Source organism: Rattus rattus, chromosome 13, assembly GCF_011064425.1.
Source record: "Rattus rattus isolate New Zealand chromosome 13, Rrattus_CSIRO_v1, whole genome shotgun sequence".
NCBI classification, from domain to species: domain Eukaryota; kingdom Metazoa; phylum Chordata; class Mammalia; order Rodentia; family Muridae; genus Rattus; species Rattus rattus.
Genome location: NC_046166.1, coordinates 20494496 through 20515541, shown reverse-complemented (window position 1 = coordinate 20515541; position 21046 = coordinate 20494496). Strand labels below are relative to the sequence as shown.

Here is a 21046-nt window from a genome sequence, read left to right as displayed (position 1 = left end):
TGCACATTCTGTAGAAAATGTGTTTTTGGTGTTCTCCACAGAGTACAAATAGACATTATTATTTCTTTACAATTGGATGTGTCGGGGACTTACTGATGTAAGTATGATTAAGGGCTTTACATTTGGACTCAAGGACCTGATTTAGGGGTGCAGCAACACCAATAGATTGCCACTATTGTCCGGGAAAGAGGCCTCATACGATGTTAGAACAAAAGAGATTTTATCCAAGCCAGAGTGTGTGTACTTTAGCTGAAACTCATATCAAGGGCATCAGACACACTCATGAAATAGACTACAGGATGCCAAGTTCACCAGGGCTAAGCAAGAACAACCATAGTAGCTACATCTCAAGATGGTCTCGGCAAGGTCAATGAAATCCCTGCATACTGGACATACTTAACTGTTTCCTCTGAGTCTGTATTTCAGGTGAGTATGAATAGGTCTAGAGGTTTGCCCAGATTAAGGTTATATGTTTTGAGCATCAGCACTGTATGAGTGCTGTCATACGTCTCATGAGGATATCAGGAGATACCTTTACCTGTCATATTACCAATCCTTGGTAACCACTCTATAGCTCCATTCATTCATTAGAGGTTATAGAATAATGATAGTTCTTTAGGACTCTAAGGGTAAATGATGAAATTCTTTTAGCCATGTTTTAGATAACTATGAGCTCATGGATTTAAACCTATTGTAGGGTTTCAATTAATTACAGTTAGTAACCTGTAGACCTCCTGTGAGTTCCCTAGCCTCCGTCTTATTGAGGAGGCCATGTCCCTGGTCTATTCAGTTACTTTTCTCAAATCTTCCAAATGCACTTTGCTTGTCAGAGCCCTTCTCAATGATTGCATCTATCAGCTGGAGACCATGACTCTTTTGACACCTGAGTCTTTTAGAAAGACAGAACTTTAGAAAGACTTAGCCCTAATCTAAGATATCTCATATTGTGTAAAACAGTAGGTTTTCAGAACATTCCTTGTCCTGAGAAATCCCATTTTACTAGTACATTTTGACTCCATTTTTATAATGAAGGATGACCCTGTACTTGCGTGGAGATACAAACAGCACCATTTAACTAGCACTGCTCACACAGCACAGACTGATAAGTGCCTTATCCCTGGGTATAGAAAGGGTACCCAAGGGCTGGCTCAGCAGTTAAGACGAACATTTGTTACTCTTGCAGAGGACCTGAGCTCAGTTCCCAACACTTATATGGTGGCTTATAACTGCCCATAACTCCAGTTTTAGGAGATCATAATGTTCTCCTCTGGCCTCTATGGGCATGCACACAGTATACATACATACATACATACCTACATACATACATGTCAGCAAAACAGTCATAAACAAAAAGTCATAAATAAATAAATAAATAAATAAATAAATAAATAAATAAATCTTTTTTTGAAAAGGGAAAGGGCTGGGCACAGTGTTGCCCGCCTTTAATCCCAGCTCAGGTTGCAGAGACAGGCGGATCTCTGTGAATTTGAGGTCAGTGCTGTCTACAAGTTCCAGGTCACCTAGTAGGTCTTAGAACTACATAGCAGCCTCTACCATCCTGTCATTAGAGCACTCTGTGTATGTGTGTGTGTGTGTGTGTGTGTGTGTGTGTGTGTGTGTGTGTGCATAGCATGCTACCACGCTCATATCCTTCTGTATTTTAAGTAAGGTATTTCAGCTTTAAAAAAGTTTTATTTATGCCTACCTGGCAGTGGGATGATGGGCTAAGTGGGTCCCCCACAAAGACAATCAAGCATTAGCAGGAACTATCAGTCAGCTCCCAACTCCAAGCTCAACTTCTCTAAGAGACAAACTATGCTAATTCCAAATGTGCTTCTTTGGCATAAAGATTCTTTTGAGCTGATTGATTTGAGAAATCAAAGACACAGGAGTAGCACTGAAAATAGAAATTACTCCTTTGTAATAGAAGCACACATGAGTAACCAGAATCGTCTATCAAAACAAAGACAGGGATTTAAATCTGCCTCTGTAAACAAACCTTTCCCTTGTTTGGGACACTTCCCTGGGTTTGTCCCAGCAGCTGGCCTTTGCTGAATTCTTCTTTCCTTGTTTCTCTTTCTCATTTTTTTCCTTGATCACTTGAAAGTCACACTTAAGTCTGAAGTCTACATCACTTCTTGGAGTTTTATTTATGTTTCCCGGATACATTCCCTGAGAAAGAATTGAGACTTAAATCTGAGTATTGACTGGCAGATTTACATCTGTGTTTGTCTGGCATTGGTGAAGACGGCCATTTTGGAGTAATCAAGCAGCCATGAAGAAGTGAAGTGATGCTCTGGTGTAAGCAAGTAAACTCTGTGGGAACTAATGTTATCAGGGAAGCAGAGGTTCCCTTTTGATTCTTAGCTGCACCGATAAAAGAATTTATAAACTCAGAAGAAAGCTTATGGATGTTTGCATTAAAGTTTGAAATAAAAACAACAGAACAGGAAAGCTGACATCCTTGGTAGTTGCAAGGAGAAGGGGATATGAAGGAAAAGCAAAAACAAAACAGGGGATGCTTAGGGGTGGTTGAGCTGCAGATCCAAGTTCAGAAGGGACAAGATTCCAGGTGCTGTGTACAAGAGTAAATGATTGTACCCGGGACACAAGGCTAAAAATAGAAATAGAGACAGTTTATTCAAACAGGAAAATCATTCCTAAGAATGGGAGTGTAGCATTGGGTTAGTGATCTGAGGAAAAAGCCCAAGAGTACGGACCCACATGGTACCTGTCCCTTAAAACTGGGCATTTACACAGCACAAACCTCTCTCTGAAGTTTAAATAGTGTGGCTTTTCTAGAGTATGCTGTGGTCATTAGAAGAGGCTCAGGTAAGAACGGGCTTTCAATCTTCCTCTGCAAACTGGCTTTTCTTCCGCCTGTGTCAATCTTTTATCTGTCCTTCTCTAGCTCCTCTTCTGCCACAGTAAGATCTTCCTATATCACGGACTCCCAACAATGGAGAAAAATCTCCCAATGTGATTGATTGCTTTAAGAGAAAGTTTCACATCATGGCAAACTGGATGTTTCTGTGTCTGGTCAAAGAGGTTGACCCTGACCAGGATCTGGAATTGATACCAATGATATATTGAATGATAAAAATATTCAGGAAAATAAAAAAAAAAACCACTCTGTCTGTTTGGTCAGGGTGTGTTATCTAGCTTGTTAACAGAAATCAGCAGCTGGTCTGGTTGTTTTGTTCATGTGAGAAACTTGTAATCCCTGGGAACCTTAAAACCATGAAATCTGATTAGCATCCCACATCCTGTTTCTGTCTCTGGATTCCCAGGATAGATCCTGGCTAGGCGCTCCCTTTCTCCCTTTCATCTTTATTACAAAGGATAAGGCTGTCCCAACGCACAAACATTCCTAGTACATTACTAGAACCACTACATTTAGTCTTTTGAGGAAAAGTTATCATAATCCAAAGAATCAGCAATGCTTTCCACTAAATATTAGACATAAAGTTAAAATGGCTGTCTTAACCTCCTGTGATGATTATAAAGGAGATATTGTCGTGTTGATTTAACTCTTGCCTTAGAAGTCTTTATAAAGAATTCTGACTAAGTCTCTTACTGTAGACTGGGCATGAAGAATAGTGTTTAAAAAATTCCAGTGGATGGAAGGTTACTCTGGGCCAAATTCCTTTTCTGCATGACTCCAGTAGACCCTAAGCAGCATGAGGGAGTGCTATTGAGGAATTTTCTTTAGAATTATCTAGCTTACTAGCAGTAGTTGTTGTTTTTCCCTGTGGTGGAAAAAGTCTAAAGAAAAAGACAAAAAGCCCCACCAAAGCCAATAAGTGATATCAGCTGAACTCTTTTTTTTTTTTCCTTTTCTTTTTTTTTTCGGAGCTGGGGACCGAACCCAGGGCCTTGCGCTTGCTAGGCAAGCGCTCTACCACTGAGCTAAATCCCCAACCCTTCAGCTGAACTCTTATATGTTCCAGTAAAACAATGTTCTCGGTGCTTTTCCTATTAGAATTAACAGGGGAGATTTGACAAAGTGTCATGTCTGAGCTATCATCATTCATAAGATGGGTCCCAACTCTCTGAATCTGTATTTTTCATATTCCCCTAGGACTAAGGGCCTAGCTGATTCCCATGCATAGCAATATTGTAGTCTCAACAGAAGTGGTGATACAAAATTTTATGCTGTGGGCTTCTGATAGAATAGCACATGGGAAACTTTACACTCAAGAGAAAGCATAGAATGAATAGGAGATGGATGGGACCACCAAGACTGAGTGCAGCTATCGCTGTGTTTTGGGGCATAGGTATTTGCCAGTGCTCGATAGACATGCTGGCTCTCCTTCAACCTGTGGGGACAATGAGTCAGGTCAAAGCTTTATAGTTTCCTGAACGTCCCCAGGTTACTTAGTTCTATTCAAGAAGTGTTATAGCCACATGACGCTAAGGGTTTTAGATTTTCTAAGTACCAAGATAGGAAATGTTCATTCATCTTCCTTCTTGAGTTAATAAAATAATTAGATGACTTGGCATAAAGTATGTTGACACAAATAACACTACAGGTAAATACTTAAGTAACTCGAGGGCCAGAAAGTCAAGGCCAGGGGCATTGAGGAGTAGTGATTTGATCTCAGTTTTCTTTCTAGACATATCTTTTAGTCATTTCTCATATCTTGTTCCAAAACACCGTACTCTATCCCCCATTGAAGTTCTCCTGCTAGACTGTCCTTTAACTGCCTACAAGGCTCTCCACATGTCATCTCCTGAGTGTATTAGTCAGAATTCTCTAGGAAAAATGAATAATTTAAAAGACCTATTATATTGGCTCTCAGGATATACTGGGTAGTTCAGCATAACTCTTCACACTGCAATGTCTAAGAACTTGGTAGCTGCTAGGTCCATGAAACTAGATACCTCCATGGTGCCAATCTGATACTGAAAGCCTGGAGGATTCTGGAGAGCCACTGGTCTCCAGTCCATATCAGAAGTCCAAAGAAGCTGATGTCCAGCAGTTGCTGCTGCAGCAGTCACAGGAGTAGTAATCTTAGCAGCAGTAGCTGCAACGGGATAAGGGCAAAGGCAAACCGAAAAACAACAGCTTTTCCCTTGGACCTCCTTACGTCTGGGCCACAAGGTGCCAAATACTTCCCTTCTCCCACACCATTAATCCTCCCAAGAAATATCCTGACAGATCTGTTCAGAAGTGTCACTGAGTTGATGTCAACATTGACAATCAAGATGTCTATCATATTTAGCAATTCCTCTTGGGTCTCACTAAAGTATCATTGTCAAAAGAGACCTTTGGGGACCATTTAGTGTCTTATGTACGGTTTTTATTTTTTCTTTTCATGCCTGCTTTGAATGTGACAGCAACTTCACATGTAGAGGTATAGATACAGATATCCATATGGATATAGTTGAGATGATCAATGAGAGATACAAAACTGTTTACTTACATATAGCTCATCTGAATAGAACATGATCCCCTCTGAGAATGGCGTTTTTGTGTTTCACTGCATTTCCACTGCCAGTCACCGAAATGCTTTTCCTGGATGTTTTGATAAAATATCCAACAAAAACAACTTAAGAAGAGTGTATTTTGTATTGTAGTTGAAGGGCATCCAGTTCATTGTGGTGGGGTAAGACACAGTTGCCAGCATTGTGGTCAGATCACCCTCTCTTTTTTCTAGTCCAGGACTCTAGCTCAGGGAATGGTGCCACCTGCAGTGGCCAGGTCTTTCCATCTCAATTAACTTATTCAAATAATCCCCCATAGGCATGCCTAGAGGCCAGAATCCCAAGTGATTCCAGATTTCAAGTTGAAAATTGAAATTAACGATCACATTATCCATTTATATTAAGGATGTTTCTTAAGTCTCTTCTCCCCTATCAAACTGTCAGCATCTTAATGGTGAGAATGCTCAATACAACTTGTGTCAGCTATTCTCTGTCTTAACTAACATACTATGTTTTGTATGTAGTCAATGCTAATGATATATTAATACTCTGTTCCATGATTTTGTAAAACAATCGTCCTTTTGTTATTGTAGGGGAGGGGTTGTATATTTTCTTCTTATCCGGCCTTTTAAAGGGGGATCTTGAACTTTTGTGAATATATCTTGGGAAGAAAGCAATCCTATGAAAAGGTTGAAATCCAAATTACACTTTCAGTGACAAATGTTCTCTTTCTCTTTGACATTTATTAAATGTCAGCAGCACATCGAGTACTTGGCGTATTACATTTTGCTTCTTTTGAAAATGCTCAGACGATGTAGACCACATACTGTTTTTGTTACTTCCAGCAGGGAAAGGGGTGATTATGAACATTAACTGGTGCCGCTTATCTAAATATATCACAAAATTTTGTTAGTATTTTAAATCTTGAGAAAGTTTTTCAAAACATTAAATTAGTTTAAATTAAGGGAACTGTTTGTATCTGACACATCTATAACTTCTTTAAATCATTTATTTAAAAATACAGAGATAACACTAAATAAAGACATCCTTTGCAGGCACTAATATGTCTCCAAATGTTCTCTCCAAGAAGGACCAGAGGCAGAGGTCTCAGCAGAGGAGAAACACAAGAAGGGTCATGGCTTTCTGAGCTTTTTCATTCTGTCCCCATCTGAGGAAACAGAGAGAAAGCATTGTTCATGAGCCCGTAAATTAGCTCTTGTCAACTTGACTACTACTCTAACGATGGACTTTCCAGGTTCAGGAGCTGTAAGACTACTTTTCTGTTGTTGATACTTCACACAGTATTTTGTAATAACAATCCAAACAATTGAGGAAATGTGAAGATACTATATTTGCTTACCATCTGTGGCTACATGTCAGTGACCTTTCCAGTACTGCACATGTACATATTGGTGTGGTTATATGTACAGGGATCGTGAGGGTGTACATTGTCACGGTCTGCCTGACAATCGTGATGTCCCTCTTGTATTTGTACTTCAGTGCATGTCATCGAACCCTAGCTGTTCACTTATGGAATAGTTTGATCGTCCCCTTACTCTCCTTCTAGTGAAGTTTAATGAATGCGGTCTCCAGAAGAACCTTCTTATCCTCAGCCCCTTTTCCATTGACATCAGTTGAGGCAATGTTTATCTTTCACTTGATATATAGTTGCCTGTTCCTTGTGTTTGAATGTACCTTAACTGGAATACGATATGTACCTCATAATTGTGATATCACTCTCCTGAGGAAAACCAAACTTAAATTTGTCTTTACAAAACCTCTCACACTAAATATCTCACATTTTAGTTAATAGTATTAGAAGTAGAGGAAGTGTTTATATCATATGGCTCTATTACTTTTTCTGAGAAGGGATGGGATTAGCATTCTCATGAAGGGGTTAGGTACCTTTTGGTACCTTTTGCCAGACTTCCATGTGAGAACCCAACAGACACAACATCTGTGGAAGAGAGCAGCTCTTCTCAGAAACCCACTGTACTCCAGCCTTGACCTTGGGCTTCCCAATCTTCAGAAGCAATAACAGTAGATTCCATTGTTGAAAAGTTACCTATTCTATTCTAAGACACTTTGCTGTAGCAGTGAGCAAAGAATAAGACAAACCCTTATCCTATTACCTTCAGGATAAAGTCAGAACTTCAGTGTTTTAGAGAAAAGTAAACTCTATAGAACTCCTCAGAAATAGCAATAACATAAACACCACATGTTAGTACTCACAGAATTCAATGAAAACTATACCTAGAAGAAAATTCATACCTCTAAAAACTTATCTCAATAAACAAGAAATGGATAAAACCTCTTCAAGATATCAGAAAATACAACAAAACAAAACAAACAACAACAACAACAAAACCCTAAACTGCACAGAAAGACAGAAATCACAAAGATAAATATAAAAATGAATCAAGAAAAAGAAAAACACAACTAATAAATAAATAAATATAAAGGTTAGGCCTTACTTGCTTTTCTATTGCTTTGATAAGCTACCGTGACTGCAACTATAGTACAAAGAGTTTATCTGAATTAAGTAAACTCTTGCATGGGAGTCTATGATTATCATGATGGGGACCATGGCAGTAGGCAGGAACTGGAGCAGTAGCTGAGAGCTCACATCCTGATACACAAGTATGAGACATTGGGTATGGCACAAGTCTTTTGAACCCGCTAAGCCCACCCCCAGGGTCATACCTCTCCCAATAAGGACATACCTCCCAATCCTTCCCAAACAGTTCCACAAACTGGGGGCCAAGTATTCAGATATATGAGATTATGGTGACCATTCTCATTAAAGCCACCACAGTTACAGCATAATCATATGAAAAATAAAATACATAAGCTCACAAAATAAAGAGTTGTTAGGAAAATAAGCATGGATATAGAGACTTAAAAATTATCATAAATAATCACAAGAAATATTGTGCTAAATTCTATATACACAAATTTAAGAACCTCAAAAAAATGAATAATTAAAAAAAAAAAAACCAAATCGGGGTTGGGAATTTAGCTCAGTGGTAGAGCGCTTCCCTAGCAAGCGCAAGGCCCTGGGTTCGGTCCCCAGCTCCGAAAAAAAAGAAAAAAAAAAAAAAACAAATCTTCACATCACTTCAAGAAACAAAACTTAAATATAATAAATTACTATAAAAGAAATAATTCAAGAAGTTAGACCACAGGGAGACAAATAACCCTATTAAAAAATGGGGTTCAGAGCTAAACAAAGAATTCCCAGCTGAGGAATAGCAAATGGCTGAGAAACACCTAAACATCTTTAGTCATAATAGAAATGCAAATCAAAACAACCCTGAGATTTCACCTCACACCAGTGAGAATGGCTAAGATCAAAAACTCAGGTGACAGCAGATGCTGGCAAGTATGTGGAGGAAGAGGAACACTCCTCCATTGTTGGTGGGATTGCAGACTGGTACAACCATTCTGGAAATCAGTCTGGAGGTTCCTCAGAAAATTGGACATTGAACTACCTGAGGATCCAGCTATACCTCTCTTGGGCATATACCCAAAAGATGCCCTAACATATAAAAAAAAGACCGTGCTCCACTATGTTCATCGCAGCCTTATTTATAATAGCCAGAAGCTGGAAAGAACCCAGATGCCCTTCAACAGAGGAATGGATACAGAAAATGTGGTACATCTACACAATGGAATATTACTCAGCTATCAAAAACAATGCCTTTATGAAATTCATAGGCAAATGGAGGGAACTGGAAAATATCATCCTGTGTGAGGTAACCCAATCACAGAAAAACACACATGGTATGCACTCATTGATAAGTGGCTATTAGCCTAAATGCTTGAATTACCCTAGATGCATGGAACACATGAAACTCAAGACAATGATCAAAATGTGAATGCTTCACTCCTTCTTTAAAAGGGGAACAAGAATACCCTTGGCAGGGAAAGAGAGGCAAAGATTAAAACAGAGACAGAAGGAACACCCATTCAGAGCCTGCCCCACATGTGGCCCATACATATACAGCCACCCAATTAGACAAGATGGATGAAGCAAAGAAGTGCAGGCTGACAGGAGCCAGATATAGATCTCTCCTGAGAGACACAGCCAGAATACAGCAAATACAGAGGTGAATGCCAGCAGCAAACCACTGAACTGAGAATGGGACCCCCGTTGAAGGAATCAGAGAAAGAACTGGAAGAGCTTGAAGGGGCTCGAGACCCCATATGAACAACAATGCCAAGCAACCAGAACTTCCAGGGACTAAGCCACTACCTAAAGACTCTACATGGACTGACCCTGGACTCTGACCTCATAGGTAGCAATGAATATCCTAGTAAGAGCACCAGTGGAAGGGGAAGCCCTGGGTCCTGCTAAGACTGAACCCCCAGTGAACGTGATTGTTGGGGGAGGGTGGTAATGGGGGGAGGATGGGGAGGGGAACACCCATAAAGAAGGGAAGGGGGAGGGGTTAGGGGGATGTTGACCCGGAAACCGGGAAAGGGAATAACACTCAAAATGTAAATAAGAAATACTCAAGTTAATTAAAAAAAAAAAGATGAATGGATACAGAAAAAAAAAAGAAATAATTCTCAAAAGGACTTTCTCCAGTTGGTTTCACAGGAAAGTCTTCCTTTTTACCCCAGTGTCATTGGTTGATTCTAAAGTTGCACATATACCAAGTCCTCTACCATTGGCTTTCATTTTATTGTTTTAATTTTGAGATGAGTTCTGAATTGCCCGGAGTGGCCTTGAACCCATTCTATAGCTCAGCCAGGACTAGTCAGGCCTTGAGCTGCAATGCTTCTTCAGGCTTCTTAGTAACTGCAAATATGGATGTAATCACTATGTTTGGGAATTTATCAGGAAACCTTAACAAAATTTAGAATAAATGGCAGCAAAGCAAAACACCTTATAATTAACTCCATAAATATAAAAGCCAATTAAAATTTAGTACCCAATCTGAAGATATAGCTAGTTCAGTGAGGGAGCACATCTATTATACCCAAGTTGTTAGTTCAATTTCCAGCAATGCAAAATAAACCAACAAACAAATATTAAATCTGGTCTCTAATTCTGGGCTGTCTCTCAATAAAATAGAAATCAATATATACACTTTTAACCTAAAAAGATTTTATTAAGCAAGGCCTGGTGACTCATGTCTGTAATCCCAGCATTTGAGAAGTTGAGACAGGAGAACTGAGGCGAATTAGAGGTTAGATTGGGTTTTATAGACTGAGACCTTAACTCAAACACTGAACCCAAGCCAAAACAAAACAAAGCAAAATTGTATATATCTCTGTGATACACACACACACACACACACACACACACACACACACACACACACACACAATCTCAGCATCTTATACCTCTCATGTCAGAGGAAAACCAAGGATTTCTCTCATCATCAATATCTTTTTGTTGTTCTGGTAATTCTGGTTCATATCATTTGAAAAGCATTTTAATAGCTATATAAGTAATAGAAAGGAGGAAAAGCTAAAATTATATACATTGATAACATTACCTATCAGAAAACCCTTAGACAATCATTTAACACTGTATCACATTAAACACTATGATTCAGATATGAAATGTCTCCCACAGGATATATTCTTTAATGCCCGGTGCCCAGATGTTAACTCTATGGACCTAGCTGGCAGATGTAGATCCTTGTACTGCACCACTGGTTCCCACAACAATCTGTGTCCACTTTACCTGCTGGGAAGTCCTCTGCTCTGCCTTACCCTCCCTTCTATAATGAACTGAAATTTCTAGAAACTATGAGCCAAAATAAGTCTTCCCTCCCTCCCTCCTTCCTTCTTTCCTTTCCTTCCTTCCTTCCTTCCTTCCTTCCTTCCTTCCTTTCATGTTTCCTTCCTGCATGCATGCAGAAACTAAGGACATAGGAGAAAGTGCAGCCAGAGGCATCTAGGAGAGTCCAGAGCTGAGAAAGAAAGTAGTGAATGACCCTGGCTTACAAACTGGACCAAGTTATGAGAGGAGAGAAGACAAAGAGTACAGGCTAAGTAGAGCAAGAGCGAGGAGCAAGAGAACATAGAGCTGAGATTCGGTGAAGCTGTGGGAGGGAAGCACATGAGATGTAGGAGTTTAGGGAGAGGGGTAGAGTTAGAAAAGCTAAGAGGACGAACTAATAGAAGAAAAAGTGGAGAAGCGTCTCGAACACATGGGCACTGGAGAAAATTTCCTGAACAAAACACCAATGGCTTATGCTCTAAGATCAAGAATCGACAAATGGGATCTCATAAAACTACAAAGCTTCTGTAAGGCAAAGGACATTGTTGTTAGGGCAAAACGGCAACCAACAGATTGGGGAAAGATCATTACCAATCCTACAACTGATAGAGGGCTTATATGCAAAATATACAAAGAACTCATGAAGTTAGACCGCAGGGAAACAAATAACCCTATTAAAAAAATGGGGTACAGAGCTAAACAAAGAATTCACAGCTGAGGAATGCCGAATGGCTGAGAAGCACCTAAAGAAATGTTCAACATCTTTAGTCATAAGGGAAATGCAATTCAAAACAACCCTGAGATTCCACCTCACACCAGTCAGAATGGCTAAGATCAAAAACTCAGGTGACAGCAGATGCTGACTGACGAGGATGTGGAGAAAGAGGAATCCCTCCATTGTTGGTAGAATTGCAGACTGGTACGACCACTCTGGAAATCAGTCTGGAGGTTCCTCAGAAAATTGGACATTGCACTACCTGAAGACCCAGCTATACCTCTCTTGGGCATATACCCAAATGATGCTCCAATGTATAACAAAGACACGTGCTCCACTATGTTCATAGCAGCCTTATTTATAATAGCCAGAAGCTGGAAAGAACCCAGATGCCCTTCAACACAGGAATGGATACAGAAAATGTGGTACATCTACACAATGGAATATTACTCAGCTATCAAAAACAATGCCTTTATGAAATTCATAGGCAAGTGGATGGAACTGGAAAATATCATCCTGAGTGAGGTAACCCAATCACAGAAAAAGACACATGGTATGCACTCATTGATAAGTGGATATTAGCCCAAATGCTCGAATTACCCTAGATGCACAGAACACATGAAACTCAAGAAGGATGACCAAAAGGCGAATGCTTCACTCCTTCTTTAAAAGGGGAACAAGAATACCCTTGGCAGGGAATAGGGAGGCAAAGTTTAGAACAGAGACAGAAGGAACACCCATTCAGAGCCTGCCCCACATGTGGCCCATACATATACAGCCACCAAACTAGATAAGATGGATGAAGCAAAGAAGTGCAGGCTGACAGGAAACAGATATAGATCTCTCCTGAGAGACACAGCCAGAATATGGCAAATACATAGGCGAATGCCAGCAGCAAACCACTGAACTGAGAACGGGACACCCATTGAAGAAATCAGAGAAAGGACTGAAAGAGCTTGAAGGGGCTTAAGATCCCATATGAACAACAACACCAAACAACCAGAACTTCCAGGGACTAAGCCACTACCCAAAGACTATACATGGACTGACCCTGGGCTCCAACTGCATAGGTAGCAATGAATATCCTAGTAAGATCACCAGTGGAAGGGGAAGCCCTTGGTCCTGCCAAGACTGAACCCCAGTGAACGGGATTCTTGGGGGAGGGTTGTAATGGGTGGAGGATGGGGAGGGGAACACCCATACAGGAGGGGAGGGAGAGGGGTTAGGGGGATGTTGGCCTAGAAACCAGGAAAGGGAATGACATTTGAAGTGTATATAAGAAATACCCAATTTAATAAAGATGGAAAAAAAATGAAAAAAAAATGGGCTACAGAGTTAAACAAAGAATCCTCAACTGAGAAATATCGAATGACTAAGAAGCACCTAAAGAAATATTCAACATCTTTAGTCATAAAGGAAATGCAATTCAAAACAACCCTGAGATTCCACCTCACACCAGTCAGAATGGCTAAGATCAAAAACTCAGGTGACAGCAGATGCTGACTGACGAGGATGTGGAGAAAGAGGAATCCCTCCATTGTTGGTAGAATTGCAGACTGGTACGACCACTCTCTCAATCAGTCTGAAGGTTCCTCAGAAAAACGGACATTGCACTACCTGAGGACCCAGCTATACCATTCCTTGGCATACACCTAAAAATATGCTACAACATATAACAAAGACACGTGCTCCACTATGTTCATAGCAGCCTTATTTATAATAACCAGAAGCTGGACAGAACCCAGATGCCCTTCAACAGAGGAATGGATACAGAAAATGTGGTACATCTACACAATGGAGCTTTTAAATCAACTATTAAAAACAATGACTTCATGAAATTGTTAGGCAAATGGATAGAACCAGAAAATATCATCCTGAGTGAGGTAACCCAATCACAAAAGAATACACATGGTATACACTCACTGATAAGTGGCTATTAGACCAAAAGCTCGGAATGCCAAAGATACAATTCACAAACTACATGAAGCTCAACAAGAAGGAAGGCCAAAGTGTGGATGTTTCGGATCTTCTTAGAAGGGGGAACAAAAATACTCACAGAGGGAAATATGTAGACAAAGTGTGGAACAGATCCTGAAGGAAAGGTCATCCAGAGACTGCTCCACCTGGGTATCCATCCCATATACAGACACCAAACCCAGACACTATTGCAGATGCCAAGAAGGGCTTGCTGACAGGAGCCTGATATAGCTGTCTCCTTAGAGGCTCTGCCAGAGTCTGGCAATTACAGAGGTAGATGCTCAGAGCCGACCATTGGACTGAGCACAGGGTCCCCAATGGAGGACTTTGTGAAAGGACTGAAGAGCTGAAGGGGTTTGCAAATCATAGGAAGAACAACAATCAACTAACCTGACCCCCTCCCCCCAGAGCTCCCAGGAACTAAACCAAAGTGTACAGTTGGAGGGACCTATGCCTGCAGTCTCATATGTAACAGAGGATGCTCTGGTCGAACATCAATGGCAGGAGAAGCCCTTAGTCCTGGGAACACTCAATGCCCCAGTGCAGGGAAATGCCCAGGCTTGGAGGCGTGAGTAGGTGGGTGGGTGAGGGAACAACTCATAGAAGCAGGGGAGGGACTATGGGACAGGGGATTTCCAGAGGGGAAACGGGGAGAGGAAATACCATTTGAAATGTCAGTAGATGAAATATCCAATAAAACACACATTGAAATGACTATCTGGAGCAGAAAAGATGAAGAAATAGAATATTAGTCCATAATTTGGATGAAAACTTTCAAAAAGAAAACTATGCACGTGTTTCTAAAATCACTTGAAAATTAAATAAGATTAAGAGGAAAGGTTCTAAGAGAATAAGAGTAGAGTACAAGGATAAACTTTGCCAAGCATTAAGATCAAGCAATGTAATAAAAACAGTATTGCCTGGTGGGTGAAAAGATAAAGCAACAGTCCAAAACCAGGCAATACATACCTAACTAATGCATATGCTTATCTGGTTAGTACGCATATTTAAGAAGATGGCTTTTCAAACCATTAGAAAATAATATATTGGAGTTGGAGATTTAGCTCAGTGGTAGAGCACTTGCCTAGCAAGCACAAGGCCCTGGGTTCAGTCCTCATCTCCGAAAAAAAAAATACATTAGTTAATATGTGCTCTTTGAATAATTGTTAGCCACACAGAAAAGCAAATTTATCACTACTTCCTACATTTTAAAGAAGATTTTATTTTTATCTGCTACCAAGTAAGCCAAACCAGTCCCTTTCTGCACAGGGGCCTTGTCTGCAATGACCGTGAGCCGCAGCCTACTTGGGAGTGCATTCAACCTTTGCCTACAGGGGTTGCCCTAAGGGACCTTGGAGACAGTTTTCTGGGTAATATCCATGTCTCTGATCTCAATGCTGTCCTAGTCTGGCCACTAGACAGGTAGGTATGTCTGTTGCCTTTGGGAAGCCCCAGGGCAGTGGCCAGGATTCACACTGGCCAGATCATCCTGTCCACTATAAGGACTGTGTGATTTATGTTCTCTTCTAGAAGATCCACACCTCAAAGAACTGGGACCTCACCACGTCGAACGCAGATGAATCTGAAGACCTGGTTGCTGAGAAGCAGCGCATCCTTGATGGCTATGGGGTCACGTACATCCCCGGTGTGGTCTCCTGCACAAATGGTAGGTCCTGCACTCCTGAGGGCTTCCACCGTTCTAGGTTACACCCTACCAAATCATGTTCAATAAATAATCTCAAATCTAGTCGAAAAATTAATTTTTATTTATGTGTATTATGTGTGTGTATGTGTGTGTGTAAGTACACACGCATGTACCTGTGCCGGTTGTGGGTATCAGTGGAGCTGGGAAGAGAATATCAGACCCCACAGAACTGGAGTTAGATAAGCTGTGGTGGAAACCAAACCATACGACCTCTGGAAGAGCATCACGGGCACTTAGCTTCTCTTAGCATTTCTCCAATCCCCATCGTTTCATGTCTTACAAATAAATAAATAAATAAATAAATAAATAAATAAATAAACAAACAAACTCCACCTGACCTAACACTAAAAAATCATAAATATGCTGAAAGAAAATGCAACAACCAAAAGGATATTCTTGGAGTTGATAAGGCATTCTTGAGCATAAAATGACCCAGAAACCATAACAAAATTCAAAGCCTGAAACTTCATTAGGTTAAAGTATCTTTGTTTGTCCACAATAAAGACAAAAATTAAAGGAGTGATTTCTTATTTAGAAAAAGATGGTTTGTTGGATGTTTTGCTGCAGCAGACATGTGAAGGGGTGTTTTCCTGAAGCAGACACAGGTGAAAGGATGTTTTGCTAAAGTGAACACACGGAAGGACATGTGTTAAGAAGGACCCAAAAGATGGTGGACAACACCGATGGTATTGTGTCGGTATGCCTCGCCATTCCTTCATGGTTATTGTTTGTTACTTCCGTACACTCTAGCAGATTGGCAGAGTGATGTCAGCTGAGGGAAGACCCATGGGAGGACACGTGATGTTCGCGGAAGTATGAGAAGGACCCAGCGTGACCAGGCTTCCATAGCCGGCTTTGCAATGCTCCTTAGTCTTGTGCCTTAACTGCTCTTCACTTCTTTGGAAAAGGCACTGCAGAGAACGTCTCCCGGCATCCCTGTGGTCCTGGTGGCTCCTGTTGACTTGTGCTGATTCGGCAGAGGCCTGTCTACTTCTGCTGGGTGGAGCCACCACTGCTGATTTGTGTTTGCTATCCTGACCACTGAACTGGACGGCTACTATATATCCTGACAACTCGGATCGGATTTGTTCCAAAGAACTATTTCTGAGCAGATCCACTTCCTCCATATCCTAATAAACTTCCTTTTCCACTACCTCTGGTGGGTGGTAGGCTAGAAGGGAGGTTAAACCATTTAAGAACCCTTATTAAAAGTAGGTTTAGAAAAATCAAGGCCTACATGTTTGTGTGTGTGTGTATGTGTGTGTATGGTGTGTGTATGTGTGTGTGTGGTGTTTATTATATTGACAAAGCTGCATGTATTTACCATGTACAACATGATATGTCAAATATATCTATACCAATACACACACACACACACACACACACACACACACACACACACACACACACTATGGAATGACTAGGCCTATCTAACTTACAAATGAAATACCTCTCATATTTAAAATTTTTGTAAAATGTTTCCAATATCTTAAGATTTTATACAAGTACAACACATTAATCTGCTCCCATGTTGAACAATAGCTTGCTTAAACTTAATCTTCCTGCCTCACTGAAATCTTATATCCTTTAGCAGAGCCTTTCCGACTCTCACTAACCACATCAGCCCCAGAAAAATCTATTTTATTTTCCATTTCTGTGATCCAAGGTGTAGATTGAGATGTGGTGAGATGACATCTCACAACTGTTAGAACAGCTGTTACAGAAAAAGGCAAACTATGCCATTGGGACGGCTCAGCACATAAAGGCCACCAACACCACTGGGCTGCATTCTGTCCCCAGGACCCACAAGGCTGAATGTGGGAACGGATTCCTGAAGTTGTCCTCTAACCTCTACATGCACGCTATGGCGCACACACGCCTGCATACACACGGACACGACACAACACGCCCCCCACACCACACACAGACAGACAGACACTGAGTCTGAGTGAGTATCTGGGAGAAAGGGGAGAGCTTACACACTCTTGACAGGAATACAGTTAGTCCACCCATTCACAAAAGCAATATATAATCACATGACTCAGCAATTTGTCTATCTGGTTTATATCAAAGGAGATGAAAGCAGTGTGTTTAGGAGATACCTACACTCCCGAGTTTATTAAAACACCGTTCACAATAGTCACCGATGGAATCAATTCTAGGGCCCATCAATAGAGAAGCAGATAAAATGAATGTGGTGAACATGCATGTGTCTTTATGTTTCCATTACCAGGGAAATGCTAGTCAGTAATAAAAAGAAGGCAGGCCTGTCAGGTGTGGCAATATGAATGAACCTGGAGGTTACTGCGTTATGTGAAAAAGAGCAGATGCAGAAAGACAATAATCTTATCTGTCCATAGGAGCCCAAAGGACTATGCATATTTTAAATGCATTGGCCATTCCTACTAGAATTCTCAGATTATAGAGACCCGGGATTGAAAGTAAGTGCTTCTAGGTCAGGGTTCCTGATCATTAGAGGACAGAGACAGAGTGTTGGGTTTTATAAAAGGAAAGACAGAAGGACTATGTTTGGTGGGGGAAGGGTGCCTCTGTGGGAATCTCTTCCCCCTGAGGGACTGCCACAGGACAGTATAGTATAGAATAGAGTTTATTCAGGGCATGGGGAGGGGAGTTGAGAAGGCAGGGGAGAGAGAGAGACAGAGAGACAGAGAGACAGAGAGACAGAGAGACAGAGAGAGACAGAGAGAGGAGAGAGACAGAGAGAGAGAAAGAGAGAGAGAGAGAGACAGAGAGACAGAGAGACAGAGAGAGAGAGAGAGAGAAAGAGAGAGAGAGAGGTGGAGGAGTAGAGGTAGAGGCTGGCCATGAGCACAAGGATAGAGTGGGGAAGTGGGGTGGGGAGAGAGGGGAAGGAGGGCAAGAGGAGAAGAGAAGAGAGCAAGAACAAGAGAGGGAGGAGGGGGCAAGAAGCCCCTTTTATATCAGTCACACCTGGCTGTTGTCAAGTAGCTGGGGCGGAGCCTAGACGAAGTGCCAACCCAGAGAATGTAGAACATCTTTTCACTGTATCCCCTGGCGGACCTTTTAATTCTTGAGTGTGTGTGTGTGTGAATTTTTTTCAAGCAAATAAAAAGCAGTTTAAGAGTTATCAAGCTGAAATGTGTCCAACCAACAGACAGCACTGAGTTTTCGGTCCACAAATACGATACCTGTACGGGAAAGGATTCGAGCTGGCGAACGGAGCCCGGAAAGGAGGTCAGTTTTTGGCACTGCTTTATCTGGGAAAAGGAAGTCTGCCACAGTTGCTTTTGATTACATGAAGAACATTGCAGCAGAAAATACTGCCGGCCAGCTGTGGTTTGTCTCTGCTGAGTCTGCAGCCAGGAGTAATTAGGGCAGAAGGGACTGGTGGTAAGAAAAATACCATTGGTAAAGTGTTCCACCCTGTCGGGCTTGGTCAGTGCTTGAATACTAGGTCACTGGACCATGTTTTTCGGGGATGTTGCTTCATGTCCTCTTCTTTATCTTATCTCTGTGCTATCCAAACACACAGTGAGCTTCTGGGGTTACTTCAGGTCACTACGTGAGCCACAGGGATGGATTAGCCTGTCTCATATCTGCAGGGGACTGGGCACCACGGAGGCAGCAGAAGCAGCTGTCAGGTAGCAAACAAGCTGAACGCGGGAAGTTACCGCAGAGTTTTAGCCCAGGGAAACCTTTCTAGGTGCATTTAGAATGGACTTCTGGAATCTTCTCCAGAAATGTCGAGGTAAATCTTGACCCACACTGGATAAATGGGAGAAGCTGCTGGATTATTTTTGAAAAGAGGAAAAGGAGGGGAGGCAAAGTGGACCGACTTCTTGCTGTTTCCCCTGCCCAAATACCAAAGAGGCAAACATTTCAATTTACAGTTAATTTTCTGAAGGGATTGATGCCTATTTCCCTGTCCCTTGGCTTGATTCTTTTTCTGTGAGTCTCCTAGTGCCAAGACCACCTCCACATGCGATCCTTGCTTCAGAGCACCAGAAAAGATTTCCCAGGTGTGGATGTGGGTTAGGCTTCTGCAGCCTCTTAGGGCTGTTGAAGGCATGATGGACCCCCTCCCTCCTGCCAGCCGCTCATGTTAGGGCCCAGGTTAAAGTGCCTTGGGAGAAATACACATTTTCAATAGGTACAGAACTTGCCACTTCTCAACTGAACAGATTATTCTATGCCTAGAAACAAAGAAGTTTTGAGGTACTTAAAATATAAATTGCTCTCTCTCTCTCTAGAGCTCATGTGCGCGCACGTGCCCCTTTCCGTTTCTCTCTCCCTCTCCTCTCTGTACTCCCTTCCCCACAGTGACTTCATTAGCCTTGGTCCTTGGGGGCCAATGAACTTGTTGATGGAAGAGTAGCTTCCCAATAAACCCGCCTTTAAAATATATGTATTTGTTTGCTCTACAACAAAGAGATCAGTAAAATGAAAACTTGAGACCAAAGTCTCCTGTGAACACAATAGAGAAAAGGAAGGAGAAAAGAATCAGGAGCCCACGTCCTCAGGAAAAGTGACCCAGATCGCAGCTCTAATTTCTCAAAGACAGGCAGTATTTGCAACCCCCCGTCCCCCACCCCAGAGGTTACTTACTTGTGTTGATTGTGAAAGTGGCCCAAAGCAGACTTCCTTCTGGGAATTGGATTCCTCTCGAAGGAGAACTTCTTTTCCAGATACAACAACAAAGCTCTCATGTCTAACTGCCCAGAATCCAAACTTAGGAAAGTACTCTGACTCCTTCACTCAGAACCTGACCTTTGAACCTCATCCAGGATGTGTGTTAGGGGGAGAACTAGCCCAAGAAAGCATTATCAAGTGAAGTGGGATTGAGTAGTCATTTCTTCCTGTTCTCCCTGGTCGCTTTGCCCTACTCCTCATAGAGTCACGGTACTGTTCTCTGCCTCCCCCAAACCCTAATCTACATGAAGTTCTTTGCCTATCTGTTTGGAGCCACGTCCCAGCACAATAGCACAATTACATCGTGTACTTTTCCTCCCATCACGTACGATTTTCAACTTGTGAATAAAATGAACGCTGCAAGGAGCTACAAGGGGGAAAGGCTTGCTGGGTTCAAAGGCACAGGTTCCTCTCATCACAGGTCCTTTGTGTGTTCACCAGTTGCACAGAGAGCAGTAAACCCTTCATCTGTATATGCTAAATCCTCTACAGTCCCAGGTATGAGACCAACTCCTAAGAACAGCATTAAATGCTCCAGGATCCCTCGGATGTGACTTTGTAGTAGAGTGGAAAGAAAGTTGACACCATGGCTGCGATACCAAATGGATCTGTGTTCTGTTTAAAGTGATAAGGCCACTTTCCCGAAGCCAGTTAAGACCCGGGAAAACCTTTTTATGTTTATGTGTGGGAATCCCAACCTAACCACAAAACAATCCGCAGCAAATATTATTTAAAATGTATTTCATGTTAATAGTTCCTATTTTGGTTCTCATTAGGTTTATTTGGGAAATTTTGTTAAGTAGGAAGCAAAATC

At 41.6% G+C, this 21046-nt stretch overlaps 1 non-coding gene across 1 annotated transcript; it reads left to right on the top strand.

Annotated features, from left to right (window-relative positions):
* The first annotated feature begins 15086 nt into the window (after nt 1-15086).
* On the top strand, nt 15087-15220 carry LOC116915185. Its single transcript, XR_004389844.1, has one exon. It is a non-coding gene; the product is annotated as a small nucleolar RNA SNORA70 (small nucleolar RNA).
* The last annotated feature ends 5826 nt before the right edge of the window (nt 15221-21046 follow it).